Source organism: Nothobranchius furzeri, chromosome 8, assembly GCF_043380555.1.
Source record: "Nothobranchius furzeri strain GRZ-AD chromosome 8, NfurGRZ-RIMD1, whole genome shotgun sequence".
Taxonomy (NCBI): Eukaryota; Metazoa; Chordata; class Actinopteri; order Cyprinodontiformes; family Nothobranchiidae; genus Nothobranchius; species Nothobranchius furzeri.
Genome location: NC_091748.1, coordinates 78752021 through 78760701, shown reverse-complemented (window position 1 = coordinate 78760701; position 8681 = coordinate 78752021). Strand labels below are relative to the sequence as shown.

At 46.3% G+C, this 8681-nt stretch overlaps 1 protein-coding gene across 1 annotated transcript in view; it reads left to right on the top strand.

Annotated features, from left to right (window-relative positions):
* Positions 1-2572: 2572 nt before the first annotated feature.
* apc2 (APC regulator of WNT signaling pathway 2) overlaps positions 2573-8681 on the top strand; it is a 45214-nt gene continuing 39105 nt past the window's right edge. Inside the window, exon 1 of the mRNA XM_054751976.2 lies at positions 2573-2623. The gene's annotated coding sequence lies outside the window, so the exon portion shown is untranslated. The remainder of the gene's footprint in view (positions 2624-8681) is intronic.

The window sequence follows — 8681 nt, the reverse complement described above, 5'->3', positions numbered from 1 at the left end:
ACCGGACCAGAACCCTGGAGGATCCATCACCAACACAATCTGACTTACAGCAGAAATAACCAATTCAGTCCCAGTTACTCCAGTGACAGAGCCACCTTCCCAGTGCTTCCAGTTCCCCCGCGGCTGTCAGAACGACTGAATCAGCCTCCGGATTCACATCAGAGGGCACTCTGACTCTTTTATTCATGTTTCTCCTCTGAATCTGTATTTTTATTTCAAACCTGAAAATCCGGTTCCATCCTTCACGGCTTCTGATCCGCATCCAGTTTTAATTCCGACTTTTGTTGTTTTATTTTGTTTGAAGCCTTTTGCTCTTCATCAGATAAAGGCTCCATAAATAAAACAGATTTTAAAGGAGACAGGATTACAAGTTGTACTCATTAATATTTATCATATGCAAACATCTCTGCTCTGATTGGCTGACAGCAACGCCACTCTTCCGCTGCCTTCGCTCGCTCGTCTTTCTTGGGTTAAAATGCAACATTGATGTTTTGTAACACGATCCTGAACGTGTTCCGCCATGTTGCAGAGTAGCTAATGGTTAGCTGCCACTAGCTGAGATGCGCTCTGCTCTCTCCTTCCTGTGGGCGTTCACAAGTCCAGGTGGGCGGGGCCATGAACACTAGTTTTCTGTGTGATGTTGAAGAGACTCGCGTTTTCTGACCCTATTAAGTTCTTGTTTGTTTTATTTCTGCAGCAAATGCAGTCGGAGAACATTTCAACGTTCTGCATGAGCATCTTTCAAAACATGCGGTGGACCTGCATGTGAGAACAAACCCTAACCCAAACCGCCTCTGATCATTAAACTTCTTCTAATGTAAGAGAATCTGATTACGTCTTTTAATCTGATAATCTCACATCAATCTCTCATATCGATGATTAACAGATGATGCTGTTATTTTCATTTCATTTCATTTATTTATAAAGCCCCTTCTGCGACCAGTGCAGACGCCCAAACTGCTGAACACAACACAATAAAAACATAAAACCGTCAGAATGAAATATAACAATCGTAAAACCAACATAAAATCAATTAAAAGAGAAAAAGCTAAAAATAAAATCCTGAAAAAGATTAAGAGGCCAGGGCGTCGAAATCGGGTAAAATTAGCTAATCCTGGAAAGCCTCGACAAAAAAAAAGGGTCTTAAGGCGAGTCTTAAAAACCCCCAATGAGGGTGTCTGACGCACCACCAAAGGCAACTGGTTCCAAAGTGCAGGTGCCAACACTGAGAACGCACGGTCCCCCCGTGACCTGCACTTAGTGGTTGTAACGATCAACAGCTCCCTGCCGGCTGAGCGAAGGGCCCGCGAGGGGGCGTGTCTATGCAAAAGGTTTCCAAGATATGCTGGAGCAGTTCCGTGTAAGGCCTTGTAAGCCAGTACCAAGACCTTGAATTCTGCCCTGTATTACCCAGGCAGCCAATGAAGGGAGGCCAACACAGGGTTGACATGTTCCCTGCGCCTAGTGCCTGTCACGAACCTAGCGGGTGAGTTGTACTAACTGCAAGCGTGCTACCGCACCCTGACTAAGGCCGGCCTACAGCGCATTGCAGTAGTCGAGCCTTGAAAGAACAAAAGCGTGTGTGACTGTCTCTAGATGTACTCTGGACAGCAGGGGCTTAACTCTGGCTAGGCGGCGTAAGTTAAAAAAACACGATCGCATAACCTGGTTGATTTGCGCGTCGAATTTTAGGGCTGAGTCCAGTTGCACTCCCTAATTTCGGATGGTGGTCTTCATGTTGGATGCTAAAGGGCCCAGATTCACAGCATCGCATGGGTGTGTAGACATGTCAGGGCTAAGTACAATTACTTCAGTCTTAGCATCATTCAGATGTAAAAAGTTTGTAGCCATCCAGGAGCGCACATCCTCGAAGCTTTGATATTGACCCATCGGCCCCCCGCTGAAGGGGGAGGTAGATCTGACAGTCGTCAGCATAAAAATGAAAACACATGCCGAACCGCCGAAGAAGATTCCTCAACGGTAGTAAGTAGATGGCGAAAAGAAGCGGACCCAGTACAGACCCCTGTGGCACACCCCACGTGAGTCTGTCCCACTTTTAGTAGACCTTCCTCCGTTTTATTTTGGAACGGTCAGTTTGCTGCTAGTCAGAGAGGTCAGGGAGATGCTTATCTGCATGTTAACTCAGTACCGGTTAACTGTAATCCAAGTATTGACCCTTTTGTCATAAATGCGTCGTTAACCCACCTTTATGGGCGTGCAGGTGTGACCTTAGTAACCTCTGCAATGGTAAACTGGATATTAAAAAGGTTTTCTGATGTTCAAATATCAGAGAAAACAAAGCTTTCACATATGTACCAGCAAGCCTAACCTCCCTGTGTTCATCTGGGATACTTTAACCCAGAAACCCAGGAGAAGATTACATCTGTAATCGTTTATTCATGCCTGCTCTTATCTTCTATTCATGTTTTACCTGTGCTCACCTCAACTGTTCTTGATTATGGTTCTTTATGAAGTTAAAGATAATATTTTTCATAAGACCGCAAAGATTTAGGTTCAGATTAGATATTTTGACCCCCCCCCCCCTCCATCCCTCCTCCCCCCTCCCCCCTCCTCTCCTCCTCCTCCTCCTCATCACAGCTCTTCTGCTCCGCTCAGAGATGAGGTAAGGACGAACCGCTCCCTATTTTCTCTTATTCTCCTCATTTTTACGCCTTTGTTTTGTTTCTTGTGTGTTCTGTCTGGGCCGGTCCATCTGGTGTGGCTCGGTTCGATCCAGTCCGGTCCGGTTCGGCCAACGCCTCAAAAACAGAAATAGATCGAAGGAGGCAGATCAGTGATGAAACAGCGCAAACGGTGGCGGTCTAAATGCACGTTTCCTCTTTTGCGGGTTTAAACCCGATTTTAGGGTTTTTATGCGTCATGCGGGTGTGTGTGTGTGTGTGTGTGTGTGCGTGTGTGTGCGTGTGCGCGGGGGGGTCTTCTTCATGGAGGAGGTGGAGGATGGAGGAGCTCATGAATCATAGATGTTGTCAGAGAAACAGCAGCAGTTAAAACGAGGTCAGAACCCGAATCCGCCTCGGTTCGGTTCCGTTTCTCCGGTTTTGTTCATAAACGTTTTTAAGCGCATTTTATTATTTGAATTATTCTGGAGGAATCTGATTGTTTCCGTTTTTTGTTCTGGATGGCTGATCAGCTCCTGCTGTCGCTGCAGTTCAAGTGTCTGATTTTATTGTGTAAATTTCGTCTTTCATGGTTTATTCCCACATTATGACGTCATTTCCACGCAGCTTTTATTGAATTTAGAATAAAAAAACATCCTAGATCAGGTATTTTGGGCCTTTGTTGGTAAGAAGCAGCTGGTTTGTATTTGGATGCATTTCTCCTCCTCTTGTTTGCAGAAAAGACCCAAAATCTGTTTATTTTTGCCAACAAGGACTAAATCTGTGCTCGTTTCTGTCAGTAAAAAGCATTTTACATCACAATACTCAACTTCCGCGTGAATATTTACAACAGGGTTATGTTCAGTGGACCCCATTGATGGTTTAAGCTGAAAGGGTTTAGACATAAATAAATTAAACTGCTATAAAAATCAGGAGGAAAGTCAGAAATCTGATTTACTTTGGTCCTTGAACACACCGTTGCAAAAGAAAATAAAGAATCTGACATTGCCCTGAGTCTGTGAACTCACCACGCCAGCAACAAAAGAAGTTCTGACTTCCAGGATCATAATTTTCTTTATTTGCTCAAAACTGCAACACAAAAATTGGTATCGGCCCTAAAAACCCAAATTAGTGAGTTGCTGCTCAATAAAGCCAACGAAACCCGAAGAGTCCCAACGATCGTGTATATTTCTGATTACGTCGTTAGTTACTGAACTGTTTCATCAATAAAACAGATTTATCGGAGCACAAAAGGAAATATTGGAATTTTTGACGGATGAATTGGATTTGTGCTTTTGTGTGGACATTAGATCTGCAGATGAGCTGAGAGACGGGGAAAGGTCTTAAAAACAAACATCTGTTTTAACATTTCTGAGAAATGTTGGTGTTAATTGTCTGATTTCAGTATTCCTGATGCCGATGGTCCGTTTCTGGTGTGTTTGGAGAAAAGGTGGAAGTGCTTTATGATTCCTGAGGAATCCTGCTGACCCTCGTTCTCAGATTGATCTGTTTAAAGAGTTTTCTCAGCTGGGGAGTTTTTCAGTGTCCTTCTGCAGACCAAGAACGTTGTAAACGCTAACGCTGATTTGTTCAGCACCAGGTTTAGACGTACAGAGACTGCGTGGGAGAAGAGGAGCTGCTGAGTTGCAGCTTTGTGTTTCTGCTGCTGAAGGACGAGTGTGAGGCTGAAGGGTGTGGCTCCAGCGGCAGCTTCTCACATCTGAGGATGAAAAACCCTGAAAGCGCCGGCTAAGGCGTTTTTAGAGATGCGTCCTGCTGCTTCCAGCCCGATCAGAACGGATCCAAGCAGCTAAAGAGAAACCAGAGGTCTTTTGTATTATTTAGCTTTAATCTGAAGGACCCTGGGTCGCTTTTGAGATGATTTGCCTGCAGATGAAAAACTTTCTGCAGATTATGTCCTGTTTTCAACTATTAAATATAAACGTGCCTCTACAGCAGCCCAGAAGGGACAAACGAAAACAGGAGGGTTCAACAGCAACGTTGTGGTTGGTCCACCTTTTGGCGGACTAGCAGCACTTGTCCTTCATGTCCTCTGAGTTACTCACAGCTGCCGCATATCTTCTCAGGTGTTGTTGGACAGCTCCGTGTGCTTTCTGACTTCATACGGAGAGCTGAAGGTGAAAAAGCAAACTCACACCCAAGGCGTCAAAATATGACGCGTGTGACCAAGCCTCAATATACGACGAATCGGGACGCCCCAGCGCGTCAGGAGACGGCGATCAGGGTCACGTGGCTCCGCTGGCGTCAGTGTTTGACAAGCGCGGTCACACGGACATTATGAGACTGTTTAACCTTCCCCTCCCCCAATCCTAACCTCAAGGTCAGTAGCTGTGACCTTAAGGTTAGGATTGGGGGAGGGGAAGTAGTTCACAAGTCCTTCTAGTGTCCGTCTCAGCACCGGCGTGGGATACAGACGCTCTGGAATGCTGCGTCAGCTGTTTGTCCCTAATCGTCGTCTCCTGATGCGCTGGGGCGTCCTGATTCGTCGTATATTGAGGCTTGGTCACACGCGTCATATTTTGACGCCTTGGGTGTGAGAACGTGTTGACTCATCAGCTCCATTTAGCTTCCCATATCAACAAATACGGAGTCTCAAACGTTTTTAGTCACTTTCTCATCTCATTTGTTTGGCTGATGAAAATGCAGATATTTAAAACAAATAAAATATTTAGGTATCAATGATTAAATGTTCTGTTCTAAATTTAAATGTCTGAGTTTTAAACTATCGTGCTAAATCAGACTGATGTAAATTGGAAGTAGACTACCAAAATAAAAGCAGAGTGAAGAGGTCCGAACGTCTTGGATTTATTCCTGCTGCTAAAAGATACACCATCGAGACCTGAGGCCCGGTCCAAACAGCTGGACAACCGGGCCGATTTCTGACCCCATCCTACCCTTTCGACAGTTTTACGATCCCTCGGATTACTGTAGTGGCTCTAAAAATAATCCCATCAGATAATCCCACCATGTGTGGAGTTAAAAGTGCTCTGGTCTGCTCTGAAGCACGTTGGCTCCGCTCCGAATACGAATCGGGGAGAGCAGTAATGTCGGGTTGTTTTGGTTTAAAATCAGGGACAAACTGGCCTGTTGGAGGGAGCCAATCAGAAAGCTTTCACCGTCGTTGTTTACTTCTCACAGCTGATCGAGTGAGATTGCACTTCTGACTGCGTTGATGACTGAAAGTGGTGTGTTGGGGCGCCACACACTGTTGGACCAAAAATGGCCGCCCCTGATTGTTTACACGTGTGAGGTCTCTCGTGTTCTGAAAATCAGGAGGAAGTGTGAAAATCCTGGTGTCAGAACCGGGCCTAAGAGAGCGGACCTCTTGGGCTGGGTCATTTGTTTACATTTCAGCATGTTGTTATAACCTTGTGCACTTACCTTATATACCTACAATACCTTTATTTGTTCCTCGGTGGGGAAATTAAATACCTAAAATACATAAACTGAGTAAAAGTTACGATACTTATGTTTTACTTTGATTCAGTTATAAATATTTACGTTTATAGATTTAGATTTGGTTTTAATTCAAAGCTAAATATAAAATCTGAAACAAAGCAGTTTGCTTTTTTATTCTTTAAACATCGGGCGCCCCAAACGTCTTCCTTTAGCCGTGCAGATGCAGCTAGAAATAAGCAACCTTCTGAGTTTCACCAAGGAAACCCCGATCCCACATTTAGATAGGAAGTAAGTAAGTAAGTAATGGATGGATGGATGGATGGAAGGAAGGAAGGAAGGAAGGAAGGAAGGAAGGAAGGATGGATGGAAGGAGGGAGGGAGGGAGGGAGGGAGGGAGGGAGGGAGGATGGATGGATGGATGGATGGATGGATGGAAGGAAGGAAGGAAGGAAGGAGGGAGGGAGGGAGGGAGGATGGATGGATGGATGGATGGATGGAAGGAAGGAAGGAAGGATGGATGGATGGAAGGAGGGAGGGAGGGAGGGAGGGAGGGAGGGAGGATGGATGGATGGATGGATGGATGGATGGAGGGAGGGAGGGAGGGATCAAAGGATGGATGGAAGGAAGGAAGGCAGGATGGATGGAAGGAGGGAGGGAGGGAGGGAGGGAGGGAGGATGGATGGATGGAGGGAGGGAGGGAGGGAGGATGGATGGATGGAGGGAGGGAGGGAGGGAGGGAGGGAGGGAAGGAAGGAAGGAAGGAAGGAAGGAAGGATGGATGGAAGGAGGGAGGGAGGGAGGATGGATGGAGGGAGGGAGGGAGGGAGGGATGGAAGGAGGGAGGGAGGGAGGGAGGGAGGGAGGGAGGGAGGGATGGAAGGAGGATGGAAGGAAGGAAGGAAGGAAGGAAGGAAGGAGGTGAACTGATCACCGACTGAACCGGTGGAGGTTCGGGTTACGTGAGCTCAGAGGACGAAGACTCTGCAGCCTGAAGGTGATCATGGTGGTCTCCGCTGGAAAACCCAAGTCCGAGCGACCTTGTGAAGGACGCTGACCTGCTAGATGATCCTGATGAGGAAGCATCTGCATTTGTTTGCTTTAATACTAAACAGAGATCAGCACTGTGCAGAAGTCCGTCTGACCTTCTGGACGTGTCCGTGAAGCTACCGGCGAGGACGGGAAGCAGAGCTGAGAAGACCTAACTGAAGACGGAGACGGTCTGTGACTCCTGACCTGTAACCGTCTCCCTTCAGGCTGTTAGTGGTGTTGCTGTTAAACTTAACTGGAATATTCCTGAAAATCTGAAATACTTTTATTCTAATCTGATCTCTGAGGTTTTAGAGGAAGCAGGAAAGCAGAATGTTGTCTTTCTGTGTGGCTTTATTAGACTTTGTGCCAGTTCTGAACCGTCAGAGCTGAACGCTGCTGGACCGTGTTCCTGCATGACCGCTCATCATCCAGTCAATCACTTCGATTTCTGTCTGCTCGGAGTTTGCCCCCCACCGCCAGCTTCCATGACTCAGCTGCTTTTTCCATCCTGCTGTAAACAAAAACAGACATCAGAGCTGTTTGCTGTTCCTGAGAGGAATTCAGGAAGTCCGCGGGCTGCTCCCGGTGTTCCCCCGGCAGACGTTTGAGTTAAACGCAGCTCTGGGTTATTACGGTTTTAAAGGTGCATTAAGTAAGAATGACACCCTGTGGTCAGATGAGGTTACTGCAGTCTATTTTCCTAAACAAAAAAATGACTCTCTCACTCCCGTTGCCTGAGTTTCATGGCTGTTCCGGTTACGGACCAGAACCAGAACGCTCCAGATAACAAAAATAGATGAGCCATACACAGAAAGTAGATAAATAAAGTTGTCATATCTGGTGGTGGCACTCTTGGATGCTTTACGGTAGGGAGTAGAGGCCAACCAATATGTTTTTTAAGGCCGATGTCGATTTTTAAAGAATGTTGTTCCCGATGGCGACATCTAAAGCTGATGATTAAGGCCGGTATGTTTATACGTTTTAGCTGCACACTGATGATGACAGACAACTGAACACTCACTGTGTGCTACATAAATTAAATAAGTCAAGAAATATCTTAATGTTTATTGAACTTTAAATATAAAACAAACTCAGAACATTAAAAAATGGTGTGTTGGGGTCCTTCGGGTCTTTTCTGCAGTCTAGTAATGGTGGCAGTCGGCCACACAGGTGCCTGATTTATTTATTTTTTAAACAGCTTCTGGCCGATTGCCGATATAGAAAAAATTGAATGTATGGTGTAGGTAAATGGTCTGTGTTTGATATAGCGCCTTCTAGAGTCCTGGAACCCCCCAAGGCGCTTTACAAAACAATCAGTCGTTCACCCATTCACACACTGGTGGTGATGAGCTACGATGTAGCCACAGCTGCCCTGGGGCGCACTGACAGAGGCGAGGCTGCCGAGCACTGGCGTCACCGGTTCCTCCGACCACCACCAGCAGGCAAGGTGGGTTAAGTGTCTTGCCCAAGGACACAACAACAGCGACAGACTGAGTGGGGCTCGAACCTGCAACCTTCCGATTACGGGGCGAGCTCTTAACTCCTGTGCCACCGTCACCCCATGTATTGGTTGGCCTCTAGTAGGGAGCACCTGCTACACTTATTACGGTA